This window comes from Pongo pygmaeus, chromosome 7, assembly GCF_028885625.2.
Source record: "Pongo pygmaeus isolate AG05252 chromosome 7, NHGRI_mPonPyg2-v2.0_pri, whole genome shotgun sequence".
NCBI classification, from domain to species: domain Eukaryota; kingdom Metazoa; phylum Chordata; class Mammalia; order Primates; family Hominidae; genus Pongo; species Pongo pygmaeus.
The window spans coordinates 155,389,827-155,406,149 of NC_072380.2; the positions used below are offsets into that span (position 1 = coordinate 155,389,827).

A 16,323-nucleotide genomic window follows, 5' to 3' on the forward strand; every position below is an offset into this window, starting at 1 on the left:
TGTTTATGTGTCCACGTGACTTCCCTGAGTGTCTGTCTCTCCACGTGGCCCCCTGAGTTACCTGTCTCTGAGTGTCTGTCTCTCCACGTGGCCTCCCTGTCTGTCACTCTATGTAGCCTCCCTGAGTGTCTATGTCTCTACGTGGCTTCCCTGAGTATCTGTCACTCCATGTGGCCTCCCTGAGTGTCTGTCTCTCCACGTGATGTTCTTTTTATAAAGACATCAGTTGGCTGGGAGCAGTGGCTCAGGCCTGTAATCTTGGACCTTTGGGAGGCTGAGGCAGGCAGATTGCTTGAGACCAGGAGTTTGAGACCAGCCTGGCCAACATGGTGAAACCCCCTCTCTACAAAAAAAAACAAAAAATTAGCCAGGCGTGGTGGCACATGCCTGTGATCCCAGCTGCTTGAGGGGCTGAGGCAGGAGAATGGCTTGAGCCCAAGAGGTCAAGGCTGCAGTGAGCCGAGATTGCGCCACTCTACTCAAGCCAGGGTAACAGAGTGAGACCTTGTCTCAAAAAAAAGAAAGAAAAAACAGATGGTCGCATTGCATTAGGGGCTTCCCCTACTCCAGTGTGACCCCATCTCAACTCTATTTCCAAATAAGGCCATGTTCTTAGGTACAGGGGGTTGGGACTTCAACATATGCATCTCTGAGGGGCGCAATTCACCCATAATCTCCCCTCTCGTGGGGTCGCCACACCTGCCTCGTAGCTGGCCCGACGCTCGTCCCAGCCACCCCGAGAAGCGGGAGACATGCAAGCAGAAGCCTCTTTGCCTCCTTTTTTCCCTCCCCGTTCTAGAGGTGGCCATGGGAAGATGTGATGCCCGGAGCTTGGCAGCCATTTTGCCCCCACAGTGGCACCCACCTGAGGAAAGGGGGAGGACAGTGGGAGCCCCAGGGGCCCGGTGATGTAGACGAGCCAAGCTCCTCCTGAGACTGCCTCCCTCTGCGTTTCTTGGGAAGGGAAAAAAGCACCCCAGTCCTCTGAGCTGAAGCCTTTCCTCCCTGACCTTCCGAGGAGGCTGCAGGGATGCCCAGGGCTTACGGGGTCTTGGGGACTTGGGCTTATGTCTAGGATTCTCCACTCATGGCTATGTATCTTCAGGGAGGTCACCTCACTGCCCAGAGCCTCAGCTTCCTCCATGATGGGGGCCTTGTCTCTACCTCCAGGCTTCCAGGGTTCTGCGAAGCACATGGGTTAGCTGTGGGTCTTACACCACAGGCGGCTCATCAGGCACCACCTCCCCAGTGAACGTATGCAAGAAGCCGGTGAGCCCCTCTGTGGCAGGTGGGTAGGCAGGGGTCAGGTGGGGGTGGGTGCAGAGTTCAAGATCTGGCTCCAGCACTTACAACTGGGGAGGGCCAGCCTCAGCTCTCCTTTCTGTAAGAGGGACAGATAACAGCTCCGGTGTTGGTGCTGTCAACACACACGGGGCACAACAGTGTCAGCACTGTTGACACAGTGAGGGGACCCAGTGAGGACACGGGACCACCTCCACTGAGGCCCTGCTGGCACAGTGGATGGGAAGAGAGGGCTACAGCCCAGCAGGGTTGGGGACTGCCTTGGAGGCTCAGGGCATTAGGGGAGGGGGTTTTGGTCATGTGACCTGGGCCCCGCCCCATCCTCCCCTGAGTCACTCTCAGGCTTCAGGGCTATAAGGACCCCCAGAATGTCACTCCATGCCCCCCAGTGGGTCTGAGGCCTTCCTCTGAAATGCTCTGGCATGGGGTTTTGTGCCTCCTGCCCTGTCTACCCAGCTCCCAGGCTGGGCTGTGTCCTGGGGTACCCAGACCGGTCGTCCCACCAGTAACCACTGAAGCCCTGGTGGTTCAGGGCCTGGGGTGTGGACGCCCAAGAGGGGCCAAGGGCCTTCTTTGGATGCCCGGAGTCTCTGTGCTGAGCGTGGCACAGGATGTTTTGTGGGGGAGTGCACGCTGTTGAGTGGTGGGCCTGAGACAGCTCAGGCTGGAAGAGAACATAGCCTGCCCTGACTTGCTGTCCATACCGCTTGGAGCCTGACACGCACTGAGTGTGAGCAGGTGAGAGTGCAGAGCGGGTGAGCCCCACCTCCAGCCCCCACTCCTGTTGGCGCCTCGATCTCTCTGATTGCATTGATTTTCACTGCAGTGTTTATTAGATGCTTAATCTCCCTCCACCGAGAGTTCCCAGAGCTGGCTTGGCATCCCCTATTCCTACGGCTCACTAAGCCCAGATGAGAGCCTGGAGGGGAAGCTGGGGCAGTGGCCTGCACAGGCCCTGAAGTCCACACAGCCTCTGCTTTAGAGCAATGGCTGGGGGATGGGGTGAAGGATTGGCTGGTGTGGGCAGGGTGCCAAGCCTGAAAGAGGGGTATGATAAATACTGGATGAATGGTGGCAGTTGATGCCCATCCTCAGGGTTTGACCAGCATATCCAGAGGCTCAGGGCTCAGTCTGTGATCAGGGATTGGGACCAGTATGTGCCCAGAGTCAGGGCTCAGTCAGTGATTAGGGATCAGGGCTCAGTCTGAGATCAGGGATCAGGGATCAGGACCAGTATGTGCCCAGAGTCAGGGCTCAGTCTGTGATCAGGGATCAGGACCAGTATGTGCCCAGAGTCGGGGCTCAGTCAGTGATCAGGGATCAGGATCAATATGTGCCCAGGACCAGGGCTCAGATGGTGATGAGAGATCAGAGGTTTCTAGGAACAGGGTCAGGCCTCACCCAGGATGTTGTGGGGACTGGAAACAGTGCTTTGAAGTGTTTTGTGCTGTTCCTGGCCCAGGAGGTTACATTCTCCAGGCAACACTCCCCCTCTTCTTCCCTTTCTGCCCGGTCAATCTTGAAGACTCTCCTTCAAGAATAAGTCCACGACTCGGGCCCTGCTGTGGTCAGAGTGCAAACGTTGGTGTCAATCTTGGTCCCTGGTCATGCATGACCTTGAGCAAGACACACGACCCCTCTGAGCCACGGTTCTTCCATGGAATGGGACCACGCCTGGCCACCTCTGGTAATGGCCGTGAGGGCAGATGGGGACAGGGAGCGAAGTCAGTTTGGTCAGCACAGCTGCTGGGGAAATGTCAGGAGAATGCATATCTAGGTTTACCATTTGCAGGGGTCTTGAAGACCCCAAGGGAACCCCCTGCCTCAGGAGCCCTGTAGCCCTAGCAGCTGCCCGGCTGGTGCCACCTCGCCTCTCCCTGACCTGCATCTCTGCACAGTCCCCACAAGGGTGTTAGGAAAACCCGCCAATCACGCCTGGTTCTCACAAGGAGAGCTGTGAAATGAGTGGTTGAAAATAGCCCAAAAATACCCCCCGCCCTGCCTCCTCCTCCTCTCTCAGAGAGGGCAGGGCAGGCAGAGAAGGGCACCTGCGGAGTGGGCCGGGCCACTTGGGTTACATAAGCTCGGCCTTGGCCTCGGGAGAAGGCTGAGGGATCAGCGTCAGCGCCAGGGCCAGGAGGAACCTGGGCATCACCTTGCCTCACAGCCAAGGGTCCTTGCCCGGAGTGGGCCTGGGCCTTGCAGGCTTTCCAGGGGCTGAGAGGACAGGGCAAGGGAAGTCCCCAGCACGCTTGGCCTGGAGTGCCCCTACCACGTGCTGTGGAAATGCCTTTCCTTCCTTCCCTCCCCAGCTGCCTGTGCCAGGTCCAGGTGCCCAAGACCAAGACTTGCCTGCTGCATGGCCTTGGCCAGCGCCTGCACCTCTCTGCCCCTTTCCCAGAGAGCACAGAGAAATGGCCCTGCCCAGCATCATTGGGGCAGCCACCATCCCAGGCGGGGCTTGGCAGAGTACAAAGCAGGCCTGGATGCTGGCTCCCACTAAACCCAACCCGCCCCCGCCTTACCTCTGCCCCATCCCAGCCTGCAGGAACCCTCAAGAGGCAAGCCCAGCCCTGGCACCCATCCCCCGGGGCCCCCATGGGAAACACACACCCTGCATGGGCTGTAGGGACCTCAGCCTTTCCAGGCCTGAGTGGCTTCCTTAAATCTGTGAGAGGAGGCAGCTGTCCCAAGATTTGGGGCAACAATGTCCCATCAGTTCCCACCTCTTCTGAGTAAGGCCCTGGAGAAGACTTTTCCAAACTTGCCTGGGCTGAGGCTGGAGCAGGAGGGCCAAGGGCAGGTGCCCGGAGGAGTGCTGGGGTGAGGGCTGGAACGGGCTGGCGTCTGGTGGGGAGGCTGGATCCCTGCCCTTCCAGGGGAGCAGAGACTGGGGCATCCTTCAGCCAGCTAGCACAGGCTTCCATCGGGGGTGGGTTGTACCAGGTGGGCCCATAGGGCTGTAGGGGGGTTAGTATGAGGGGGAGCACAGTGGGTCCCTGGGAAATGGCAGTTCTGCAGCACTGGAGGCAGGTGGGGGTAGGGAGCTCAAGGCGCAGAGCGGAAGCGGGACCAGGTGTATGAGGTCAAGCCTCCACCTGCGCCTAGCATGCCTGCCAACCCAGAGGGAGGGAAGCAGGGCCCGGCTGAGTGAGTGCAGGCAGGAGAGCCAGAGCTGGGAGTGGGCCTGGGTGGGAAAGTGCACACGGAGGGCAGGCGGCCCCGGTTGCAGAGCGAGGACCACAGTCCAGACCAGGACCCCAGATGCTCATTTAATCAGGAGAAGGACTGCCTAGGTAGGTCCTGTCGCTGCCTCCTCTTTACAGGCAAAACAGGGAAGGTGCAGGCGGAGTTAGCCACTGGTCTGAAGTTCACAGCTAGAGCAGGGAGGGGCCAGCACCCAGCCATTCCTCCCAAGGTGTCCCCAGGGTCCCTGGTGTGGGGAGGGGCGCTGGGTGGCATGACCTGGAGCCACAGGAGGTGCACTTGCTGGAGTCCAGGCAGTGACAAGTGTCAGGCACCCCCTGCTTGGGAACCCCACCTTGGAGGAAGCCTCAGGATCTGGGTGGAGGCTGGACCCGGCTGGGATGACCACTTTCCAATACAATAGCCACCAACCACATGTAGCTATCTAACTGGAAATGGATTACAGCCAGTCAAATTAAAAATTCAGTTCCCCAGGCCACAAGCCACATTTCATGCCCTTGGTAGACATTAAGGCCAGTGGTGGCCATGCCGGACGGCACAGACACAGAACGCTGCCACCATCACAGGCAGTTCCATGGACAGAGGCATCCAGAGATTGGCTCTGGACTCGGATGCCTGGACCTAAGGGTTGGGCCTTCTCTGACCTTTGCTGGCCCCAGTCCAGGGGTGGGCTGTCCGGGACAGAGGCGAGGGGAGGTTAGGGAGGAAGAGAGGAAGGGGATGGGGGATGGGGGAAGGGAAAGGCAGCCTCCCCGGGTCCTCTCTGTCTTCCTGGAAACCTGGGCTGGTGGCAGCCAGGAGGCCACCTCCTCGCAACTCCTCCCCATGACCGAGGCCCTGAACTGGGATGGCTGGAGAGCAGAGCACGCCCGAGTCACCTCCATGGGTCCCCACGCTGCCTGGCCTGGGTGCAGGCTGAGGCCACAAAGGGACTACAGCATGTCACAGAATTGAAGCTGGCTGTGCATCTGCCCGGGAGCCAGCTTGTGCCTTGTCTCTGTCCCCCATCTTGGGATGCAGAGCCCTGGGTGGAGGGACTGGCTGCTTTCCTCCTCTGAATCCAGGCAGGAGATGGGGCCTCTGGGCAGAGGAACCGGGGAGGGTCCTGGCCATGTTTGCCTTTGCTGACTGACGGGTGTGCTGAGACAGAGGACCTGCAATGTGCCTGGGACACAGGAAGGGGCCATGCCTGCCAACCAGAAGACCAGAGGAGGCTTCCTGGAAGAGGAGGCCGGGTGCACCACACTGTTAGAACCTTGTTAACAGGAGCCTCTGCCCTCACTATCACTTGCTCTCTGACAGTCTCTCTCCTTTTCCCATCCTTCCTCAACATCTGCACAGTTTGGGGCACCTTCGGGCTGAGCTGGGGGTGGGAGGGGGGCCAGGATGCACCAGGACAGGCTGGGTGAGGGCAAGGCCTCAGGATCCTGTATGGTGGTAGGCAGGGGCTCCAAGGGTCCTGACTGGGAGGCTAACCTAGACTTGCTGCATCCACAGTTAACTCCTCTGCCTGTGAATCCACTAAGTACTCACCATTCCGGTCACCCCCACACAGAGGCCCTTCAGCCTCTGGCTGGCAAAGTCTATTGAGTACCTCAAGAGGACCAGGGGTCCTCTTCCTCCTGCGCCCCCATGCGACCTCAGCCCTAAGAAGCACTGGCGGATACAAAGAGCCCTCATTCTGCCCTGGGGGGTCCCTGCAGACAGCTCTGGGGGACCATGAAACGGGAGTCAGGGAGCTGGGTTGTAGACTGCCCTGGCTCCCCTGTGGCCTCAAACAAACACCCACCTCCCTGAGGATGGGACAGTCCTATGTGAAAATGGCTGGAAATATAGGACTTTGAGGCACACTTCCTGCTGCCCCACTCCGAGGCCTCATACCCCCCTTTCTGTTTCCTATCAATCAGGGACGCCTTAGAGTCTACACTTAGCCTTGGGACCAAAGCTCTGGATGGACCAAAGCGGCCATGGGATCAGGGCTCAGTCTGTACCAGGATGGAAGCTCGTGTGTGGCCAGAACTCAGCGTGTGACCAGGATGGAAGCTCGCGTGTGGCCAAGCTCAGTGTGTGACCAGGATGGAAGCTCGTGTGTGGCCAAGCTCAGTGTGTGACCAGGATCAGGGCTCAGCATGTGACCAAGCTCAGTGTGTGACCAGGATCAGGGTTCAGTGTGTGACTAAGCTCAGTGTACAACCAGGATCAGGGTTCAGCGTGTGACTAAGCTCAGTGTGTGACCAGGATGGAAGCTCGTGTGTGGCCAAGCTCAGTGTGTGACCAGGATCAGGGCTCAGCACGTGACCAAGCTCAGTGTGTGACCAGGATCAGGGTTCAGCGTGTGACTAAGCTCAGTGTACAACCAGGATCAGGGTTCAGCGTGTGACTAAGCTCAGTGTGTGACCAGGATGGAAGCTCGTGTGTGGCCAGAACTCGGTGTGTGACCAGGATCAGGGCTCAGCATGTGACCAAGCTCAGTGTACGACCAGGATCAGGGTTCAGCGTGTGACCAGAACTCAGTGTGTGATCAGGATCAGGGTTCAGCATGTGACTAAGCTCAGTGTGTGACCAGGATCAGGGTTCAGCGTGTGACCAGAGCTCAGTGTGTGACCACGATCAGGGTTCAGCGTGTGACTGAGCTCAGTGTGTGCCAGGATCAGGGCTCAGCATGTGACCGAGCTCAGTGTGTGACCAGGATCAGGGCTCAGCATGTGACCAAGCTCAGTGTACAACCAGGATCAGGGTTCAGTGTGTGACCGAGCTCAGTGTGTGACCAGGATCAGGGTTCAGAGTGTGGCCAGAGCTCAGTGTGTGACCAGGATCAGGGTTCAGCGTGTGACCAAGGTCAGTGGTCACTGATTCCAATGTCGGGGGCAGGGTCACAGCTGAGTGGCTGTGGCCCGGGATCATTTTGTGGCTATGGAGAACACCGAGAAGATACACTCCCTCTGGGCTGCGCGAGGAGGTTCTAGGGCCCAGCGTCCAGTTGGGTGTGGTCCCCAGCAGGGACCGTCAATTCCAGCCTCCCGGTGCTGGGCCCACCCTGGGTTCTTCAGGCTGTGGACAGGACCCTGAAACGAAGCCGATCTGGGCGTGAGACGTGCAGTGGCGGGCGGCGGCGGGGGATGGTGAGCAGGTGAGGGGAAGGGAGTTCAGGGTGCACACCGAGGCAAGCCTCCTGAAAGCCAGTCACCAGTTTAGGTTCTAGAATCCCGGAGTGTCTGGGCTGGAAGACACCTTCAAAGCCATTCAGACACACGCATGCCGACAGGGAGACAGGGCTGAAGTGGGGTGAGCAGGACTGCTTCAGGGCACCCTGCTGGGAGCTGGTCTCGGTGGGCAGAACTCCTTACGCCTGACCTTCTCCCTCCCTGGGGAGGGGCTGAGGGCTGGGCCTGGCGGTGGGAGGTGGAACCCTCTGAGTCCTGGATCAGGAGCTGGGCTGAGAGGGCGATTTTCTAAAAGGGGCGAGTCGGGGAGGGAAGCAGAGAAGGCCCCGTGCAGGGAGAGGAAAGGCCCTGCCGAGAAGCTGGACCCAGACGGGAGACTGCCTCACCCTGGATGGCCGCATTGGAGAGGGCCCCAGCCCTGAGAACCTGGGGCTGGATTCCCCAGCGGAGGCACCGGGATCGCTGCCACCCTCCGGGCTCCAAGGAGGAAGGCTGAGTCCTGACTCAGAGCTGTTGGCCTCCTGGCCTGACATCAGCCGCCCCCTGGTGGCCATGACTGCTGGTGCAGCGAGGAGACGAGGCAGGGCATCGCCGCCAGGACTGGGAGGAGGGGGTGCCGCTCGGCAGGGGATCCTCAGAGGCAGCCCGGGCACCCTGCCCTTTTGTCAACAATCCTGGCAAAGCTTTGGAGAAGAAGGCCTTTTCCCCAGGAGGAAGGAGGTGTGACACTGCCCAAGAGGTTGGACCGGGAAGCGGACCGCCCCCACCCTTTCTTGGCTGCCCTGTGGCCTGTGTCTCTGGGCCCCTTCTGGCCAGTTCCTCTGGACACTTCTAGGAGCCTTGGCCACAGATCAGCCTTGCAGAGGGGACTGATATGGACACAACTGTGTCCTGCGAGCTGTGCGCCATGCCCAGGGGCTCGGTAGGCTTGAGTTCCCTCGTCTCCTGGTGACCTGTGTTGTGATGGTGGTGACTGCCGTTGAGGGCCATGGGAGGACGGGGTGGGGTGGGTGCTGACATTCAGGTAGGGGTGGTGGCGGTCCTTGCGAATTTGTGTTGATGGTGGCAGTGGTGGTAGCCAGTGGAGACTGGCTGATGGGCTGACAGAAGCAGCCAGGCCGACGGTGGGCCTGGGTAGCAGCAGCAGCGTGACCTGCTGAGATGGTTCAGTGTGCAGAGTGCTGGACATCCACACAGGGGGACTTGCGCTCAGAGTGGACCACACGTTGAGAGCTAGGAGAAAGGGGTTGAGGCAGAAGCATCTTGGTGGAGAAGGATCCCGCAGTCACTTCTCCAAGGTCCGTCCTTCTGGGAAGTCTCCCTCTGGGTACCTGTCCAGCGGTCCTGGAAGCAGAAGAGGGGCCGTGGATGATCCAAGGCAGCCGAAGGGGCCATCCCCATCAGCTGATGAAGAACAAAACCTGAATATGGGGCTGGGAGGTCCCCCATGTCACCAAGTCAAATAAGGATGGATGGTGACAATGGGAGGAAGTGCCTGGGGACAGCCACCCAGGATCAGTGGTAGGTTAGACCTCACCTTCAAATCCGTCTCCTGGCTCTTTCCCCAGCCACTCCCCTCAGCATCTCTCAGCACAGGGTCCATGAGGAAGAACTGGACAAGCCCCCCCCGAGCAGTTCAACTGGCCCTACCCAGTCCCTGCCCAGCCCCCACTCTCTGACCCTCTTGGATGGGGTCAGGAGTCTATGCCTCCACTCTCTCTCCTACCCATCCCCCACTCAGCCCGCTCTCACCCCCATCCATGCCTGGTCCTTGCACCTGCACAGCCTTCAGCCAAGCAGACCTCCACTGGGTGCTGCCCATCCACTTACCCACCTATCCCGTCCATCCTCACCCATCTCTTCCCTCAATCCCCATCGTCCTCTCGCCAGCTCTCCAGTCATCTGTCCATCCATCCGTCCACCCCACTTCCATCTACACCCACCACCTCATCCATCCGTCCACCGTCCATCCACCCACGCACCTGCATTGCCTAGGCACAACCCCTCACTTCCTTCCCTCCATTCATCTGTGTGTCCGTCCTGCCGTCCACCATCCATCATCCAGCCAGCCAGTGGGGCCACTCCCCTGCTCCTGGAGAAGGCCGAGAACAGGGACCCAACTCTTGGCTTCTCTGCTGCGCGGGGCAGGCACCGGGCTCTCCTAGGTGTGCGCGCGTGTGTGCATTTTATCCGCCCCCCCTTATCTCGCTCCCCTCCCCCCACGCCCCCGCCCCCCGCTCGCGCTCCCCCTCTAATGTGTGATCTGGAAGCTCTATAAAGCCTGATGTAATCCGTAATGCAGTCTCTGGCTCCCGATTCGGGATCCAGTTTCAGAGAGCGAGAGATTGGGGAGCGCCGGCAGCCGGGTGGGGGGAAGCAGCTCTCGCCTCTCTCCTCCTCCTTCTCCTCGTCCTCGGCCTCCTCCTCCTCCTCCCCGCGCCGCCCCGCCCCCGGCTCGGCTCGGCTCGCCCCCCCCCCCCCCCCCCAGGAAGGGGAAAAAAGGCGAGAAGAGCCGGGCAGGCGAGAGGAGCGGAGCGGCGGCGGCGGCGGCGGCCGGAGAGGGAGCTGCGGGCGCAGGCGGCGGCGGCGGGCGCGGCGTTGGCGGCGGCCCCGGCGGAGCGAGCGCGGAGCCGGCGAGCCGGGAGCACAGGCGGCCGCGCCGCGTCCTGGCCCGGCCCGGGCCCGCGCGCCAGCATCGTCCGCAGCGCGGGCATCCGGACCCTCCGGGCGCCCGGGGGGCTCCAGCAGGCGCGGGGGAAGGGGAGGGGGCCTGCGTGCGCCGGCGGGTGCGCTCCAGGGGGCGTCCCGGTGAGGCCCAGAGCGGGCCGGGGGCGGCGGCGGCTGGAGGAGCCCCCCCACCTCCGGTCGGGCGCCCGGCTCGGCCGCCGGCGACGCGAGGCGCTCGCGGGGATTTGCAACTCGCCGGATCGAGTCCTCGCCGGCGGGGCCGCTGCTGCTGGGGAAGGTAAGGAAGGCTCCGGCGGGGGGCTGGGGGCGCGGCGGGTGGGGGCGCAGCGAGGGTGGGAGGGGGTCGGGGGAGGGGCGGGCGCCCAGACTTCCTAACTTCGCCGTTTGGGGCTTCGCAGCTCCGAGGTTTTGCGCTCAGAGCTCAGGAGTTTGGACCCCCACCCCCTACCCCCTCAGCCCCCTGCCTCCTCCAGCGCTGGCGATGGAATGTGGCAGGTCCCCGCGAGCCCGCATTGGGCAGGCTGAGGAGGGGGCGACCCTGGACGCAGGAGAGGCTCCTCGGCGCCGCTCGCCTCCTCCCCATCCACACACCACAGCCTGGCACCCCTGCTCATCACATGCACAGGGCAGGCTGGGGAGGGCGTTCCCGCTGTACCCCCAGCACACACAGATGCTGGCGAGGGTCTAAGGGAGCCCCCCATGGCCTCCAACAGCCACACATAGACGCAGCAGGCTCCGGAGAGCCGCCAAGCGTGTCCCCCTCCTGCTAATCACGTCCAGGGCCCCCTACAGACATTGTAAGGGCCCGAGACGTCCTCCCCCCACGCACAGAGCCCGGGGCAGGCAGGAGAAAACCCCAGACTCCTTCTCGAAGCCCTCGCCCGTAGAAGCCCTCGCCTGTAGACCTGGCATTGGCGGTGGAGACTCCCTGGAGGTACTCTCCCCCACTTCGGGCGGAGGGCTATTTTTGCGCCCCCCACCCCCACGCGAACGCCCTCGCTCTTCCCTCCTTGTCTACCTTTCCACTGGGTCGGACAGGCCGCGCGGATAAGCCGCTGTCAACTTTGGGCCGGCCCTGTGCCGTCTCCGCTCCAAGCGCCAGCACTCCCGGGCGCCGAGCACTCCCGGGTCCGCGTCGCCGGTGAGCAGAGGCCGCCGGCCCTCCACCGTCGCCGCGCTAGCTAGGAGCCGCGCGGAGCTGCCTCGAGGAACGAGCACGGCCCCCGCCCCCTCCTGGGGAGGCTGGGGGCTCTGGAACCGGCCAGGAGCCCTCTCCCTAGGTCCCCGCGGCCCCCTGGGCGAGGTAGAGAGCTCCTCCGGCCTCGGGAGGGGGCGGTGGAGCTGAGAATCACCGCGAAGCGATGCGACCGGGAGGGCTTGACGGAGGCTGCGGCTCCGAGCCCGGGTCCCTCCTCCTGGCCGCGGCGGCTCCTGCTTGGCCACTCCCCGGCAGCCTGAGGAGAACGCCTAATCTGGCACCCCAGCCCCAGGCCGCTGGGCACCTTACCCCTTTCCACTTTTATTTTGGGCTTCTAAGTTTCTTGGAGCGCAGGCGCCCAGGCTGGGACCCGAAGAGCCCTAAGCCAGCCCTCTTTCAGCACCCGTCCCCGCCGCGACCTCCCCGTTCTTCCTCCGGGTCTGGGGCGCAGATTCCTGGGCTGCAACTCCGGAGTAGTTGAAAGGCAGGAAGGCGTGTGGGCGGGTAGGGGGCCTGCACTCCCGCCCCAGAGGAGCCGCTTGTCGTTTGTGTTGGGGAGGGGGCTGGGAGGTCTGCTCTCCCGCTCCACCCTGGGAACCCACGGAGACCCTCAGTGCTCTCCCCACAGAGACAAACACACGCCCCCTCGGAGCGAGAGCCGCCGCGGGGGAACAGCAGAGGCCGCGCGGGCGGAGGCGGGGGAAAGGGGAGCTGGGTCCCTTTTCTATCTGGGAGGGAGGTGGTATGCGGTGTGTGGGGTCTGGGGAGGCGACTGTCACGTTTCCTAGAACCCTCATGCCTTCCACTCGTCTGCGACCCCGGCTGCCGAGGAGGCAACGAGGGAGGTCGAGCCGCTCCCTCCCGTGGGCGGCAGCGAAACTCTGCGCCCGCACGCCGGGGTGCCTCCGAGTCCAGCTTTGAGTACCCAGCAAGGTCAAGCAGGCGAAGGAGGGGGCGGGGGTTCCTGGGCGCGCCCCCGTCCGCGCACAGTCGGGGCCCTGGAAGGGGGTGTGGGCAGCCCGCCGAGTCAGTCCCGCGCGCTCGCCGCCCGCGCCCGGTCCCCGGAGGCGGACGTTGCGCGCGTTCGGGGATCCCGGAGCGTCCGGCGCCCCACGCCCTCCCTTCGGCTCGCTAGCTGCTCCTTGGCGCTGCTTTCGGACTTGTTGCGCCTCGATCTGGGGGGCAGAAGGCTGGCCCGGGAGCCCCGGCAGCTGAGGGCCGAGCCGCGAAGCCCAGGGATGCGCCAGAGAGGCGCGCGGCTCCGCGGGTGGGCGCTGCGCTGGGGGCTCGAGCCGGGAGTTTGCCGCCTCCGATCCCAGGGAAGGGCGCTTGCTTGTTCCTGCCGGGGTCCCGCGCGGGGGCGGATAGGGGGCGATTCGTCGCCTCGGCCTCAGGCAGCACTCCTCCGGATCCCGGGCTAGGGAGGGGGCGCAGCCAAGTTGTGGAGCCCTCGGAGGCCCTTCCCTCTCCCGCAGGCTCCGGCCCCTCTCGGACCTCGGTGGCCGCGTCCGTGAAATGGGGGCGCGGGCTCTGCTCTCGGATCCCTTCCAGCCCCCGACCCTCCGCGCTTGTCCCGAGATCCAACGTGCCGGGTCCGCAGCGTGCTGGGTCTGCGGCGTCAGGGCGGCCAGGGTCCCGAGACCATCTGCGCTTGCGGACACAGCCGTGGGGCCGGGCATGAAGGGCCCCAGGGAGGGCCAAGCAAGCGCCCGGGGTCCCAGCAGCCTCCTGCGGCGCCCTCCGCCCCTGGTCGGCCCGACCCCGCACCCGGGAGTGGGTCGTGGGGCGCAGGGCCCGTCCTCCGGGGCCGCCTCGGGGCTCCAGGCCCAGGCGGCCGGCGCGGGGCCGCAGTGGCGGAGGGCGGAGGGCCGGCGCGCTGCCGCTGACTGCCGGGAGAGGGCGCCCGCACCGCGCCCGCGCGGCCCTGCCCGCCCCTTCCGTCTCCTCCGCGCCTGGCCCGCGGCTCCGGCCCCATCTTGGGCAGCCCCGGCCGCCCCCTCCCTCCCGCCCGCTCGCTCGCTCGCTGTCCGCTCCCGCCGCCGGGTCCCGTGACGCGCTTCGCGTCTCGGCCAGAGCCCCCTTCGCCGGCCCGGCCGGGTCCCCGTGTGCGGTGCGCTGGCGTGAGCGCGCGTTGCGTGCTTGTGTCCATGTGTGGCGCGCATGCACGTGCGTGCCCGTCCGGGAGGCTGGGGGCACGTGTGTGCAGGCATGCAGACTTGCACATGTGTGTGCGTGACGGGGGCGGGACTCGCGCCGGTGTGGCCCCGGATGGCAGGATTTAGTCAAACCCCGTTTTACCGTCGGCTCTGGCTCTGGGCTGCCCCCGGGTCTGCTCTGTGTGCACGGGATGGACCCCCGGGAGGAAAGCTCCAACACCCGACCCTCAGCAAAGACCCCAAACCAGGAGGGTATTGTTAACCCCTCGGGGCCCGCGAGCCCACGCCCTCCCTTTGTCCTCTGGAAGTCTCCGGCCTCCCTGGCTGCAGCTGCGCCATCGGCAGAGCTGTGACTTCTGGGTAAACACGCACAGGCCTGGGATCCCCCTGTAGACAGCCGGCGTGCACACAGAGGAAGTGGCACTCACTAGACGCGTGGGTGCCCATGTGAACACCCTCGCACTGGGAGCAGGGCAGGGGGCAAGGGGGAGGGCGTGGTCCTGTGCAATCCCCCACCCCAAGCACTAAGGCTGCGGGAATATGAAGGAAAAAGCCCCTGACCAGCTCTGCCAAGGAGGCTCTGGGGAGTGCAAGAAGGCAACCTACAGAGGCCTAGAAGTGGGGCTCACCCAGGAGGTGTCCCACGGAAGGGCAGGTGGGTGGGTGATGAAGGGGTCAGAGGTCCGGGCAGAAGGAAGAGCCGGCAGTGCAAAGGCCCTGGGGCAGGGCATAGTGCGGGTGTGAGAAATAGACCAGAGCTGGAGAGGAAGGTAGGAGGCAGGACAGGGGCTGCAGAGGGGTCCGAGCCAGACCTGAGCCCTGAAGGTCTTGGCCCATGTGCTGGGAGCTGCTGTCAGGAGCCACAGGAGGGTCTTGAACAGGGTTAGTGGCTTGGCCTGATGGGGATGCCAAAGAGATGGGGCGCCCCGTGGGCCGCAGGTCATAGGGCGCGTCAGGAGGCTGAGTGCACAGCCTGTTGAGTGCCGCTGCCACGCCCACAGCTGCACTGCACAAGACTCACGCCACATTCATCTCAGTGGGCGGCAGCCAGCCCCGACGCCACCCAAGACCAACACACACCCCAGTGTGAGACGCAAGCAGACACCCAGAGCAGGCACGCGTGTCCCCACAAAGGCAAGAAACACGGAACGCCAGGGTGCACCGCCCGAAAACCTGCGTCCCATTGTGGGCTCACGAGGACATGGGTCAGCACGAGCACACCGTGAGGTGCACACGGGTGCACACGGCACCCCCGCCCTGCGATGTGTGCCTGTCTACACACGCAGAGGGGAAGGAGGGGAGGTTCAGACCTACAGACCCACGATCCGGAAGACACAGCCTGGATGTTCATGTCCAGGGATGGGGCAGGGAGGCCCCCGCAGGCAGGGACTGGCAGTGGGACCCAGGGGGTGCTGGCCCTGCGTTCTGCTCTGTGACCTTCATCAGGCCGTGGCGCCTCCTTTCCTCATCTGTGCTCCACTCCTCGGGGTTAAGGTGAGGATCCCCCTTCTCCCGCAAAGCACATGCCACTGAGGAGGGGGCTCCGGACGTCTCCACTCCCGCCCCACCCTCCCTCTCTCTTCTTTTTTCATACTAACTCATTTCTGTTAATTAAGGAAGCAACAAAAAATAGGATCAGTACCAAAGGACTAGCCTCCTTCCTCCACAGAGCCCTGGTCCCCTCGCCTCCTGCCACCCCTGTTACAGGCTCTGTTGTTCCGGGCTACCCTGCCTGGATAGACTGGTGGAGACCTCTGCCCCTCCTCCCTCCTTCCCTGCATGGGTTTCACAAATACAAACATGCACACACCCACCCCTTCTGTCCCTTGTCCTGCTCATCACCAGCCACAGCACCCTCATATTTGACACCAGCACCCTCACTGCCCCCCTACCATCTCACCCCACCCCATCACCCCCACCACCATTGCCCCCGAGGCTATCTCAGCCGCACCCTGCCGCCAGCACCACACCGCACCATCGTTCCTATCTGACCCCACCTCCATCCCCAACACCAAAGCCAACAAACACCTTCCCCCCATCACTCCCACTCGCCTCAGCAGCACCTGGACACCCCTCACAGCCACCTCCCTCAGCAGGATCGCTGTCACCTTGGCCCCAACCTTAGGCTCCTGTCCCCTTCACTGGCCCCCATGGCTGTCCTCCTGCTTGTGGCGTTCTGTTCTCTCGGGCATCCCTCTCTGGGGCTCGGTCAGGGGAAGGGCACGGCAGAAGTCCTCTCTGCAGCTTCGCTGTTAGGCCCCCAGCCACTTGCCTTCCTGGGAGAGAAGCATGCAGCAGGCTGGTCCCCTGCAGTCTGCCAGGCAACTGAGCGGTCCCGGCCCAGTGCAGCTGAGGTCAGGAGGACCCAGGGATTACTGGGAGCTCAGAGACTGGGGTGGACCTTGAGATGAGACAGAACCTGTGTCCTGGTGCCTGTCCCCCACTCCTCACTCAGCTGTGGGCCAGTTTTGGGGGTGCTGACTCTTGACTGAGACATGTGGTTGAGGGGTCTTTGAAGTAAGAAACGCAGAGGAGCGGCCAGGAGGCTGAGAAGAGGGTGCTGGCTGGGTACTGGCCTGGGTGCAAGGCGGGGAAGGAGGCTTGCAAA

At 63.3% G+C, this 16,323-nt stretch overlaps 1 protein-coding gene and 1 long non-coding RNA gene across 5 annotated transcripts in view; one reads left to right on the forward strand and one right to left on the reverse strand.

Moving 5' to 3' along the window:
* Positions 1 to 3,821: 3,821 nt before the first annotated feature.
* LOC129042482 (uncharacterized) lies at positions 3,822 to 11,640 on the reverse strand. The gene is made up of 3 exons (XR_008504140.2): positions 11,380 to 11,640; positions 9,656 to 9,765; positions 3,822 to 9,017 (listed from the first exon to the last, which is right to left on the reverse strand). It is a non-coding gene; the product is annotated as an uncharacterized LOC129042482 (long non-coding RNA).
* ADGRB1 (adhesion G protein-coupled receptor B1) overlaps positions 10,178 to 16,323 on the forward strand; it is a 99,463-nt gene continuing 93,317 nt past the window's right edge. For 3 of the 4 annotated variants that reach the window (XM_063669159.1, XM_063669160.1, XM_054498572.2), the window contains exon 1: positions 10,502 to 10,638. The gene's annotated coding sequence lies outside the window, so the exon portion shown is untranslated. Of the gene's footprint in view, positions 10,639 to 16,323 lie in introns of all 4 variants that reach the window. The other variant, XM_054498573.2, reaches the window with a different exon arrangement.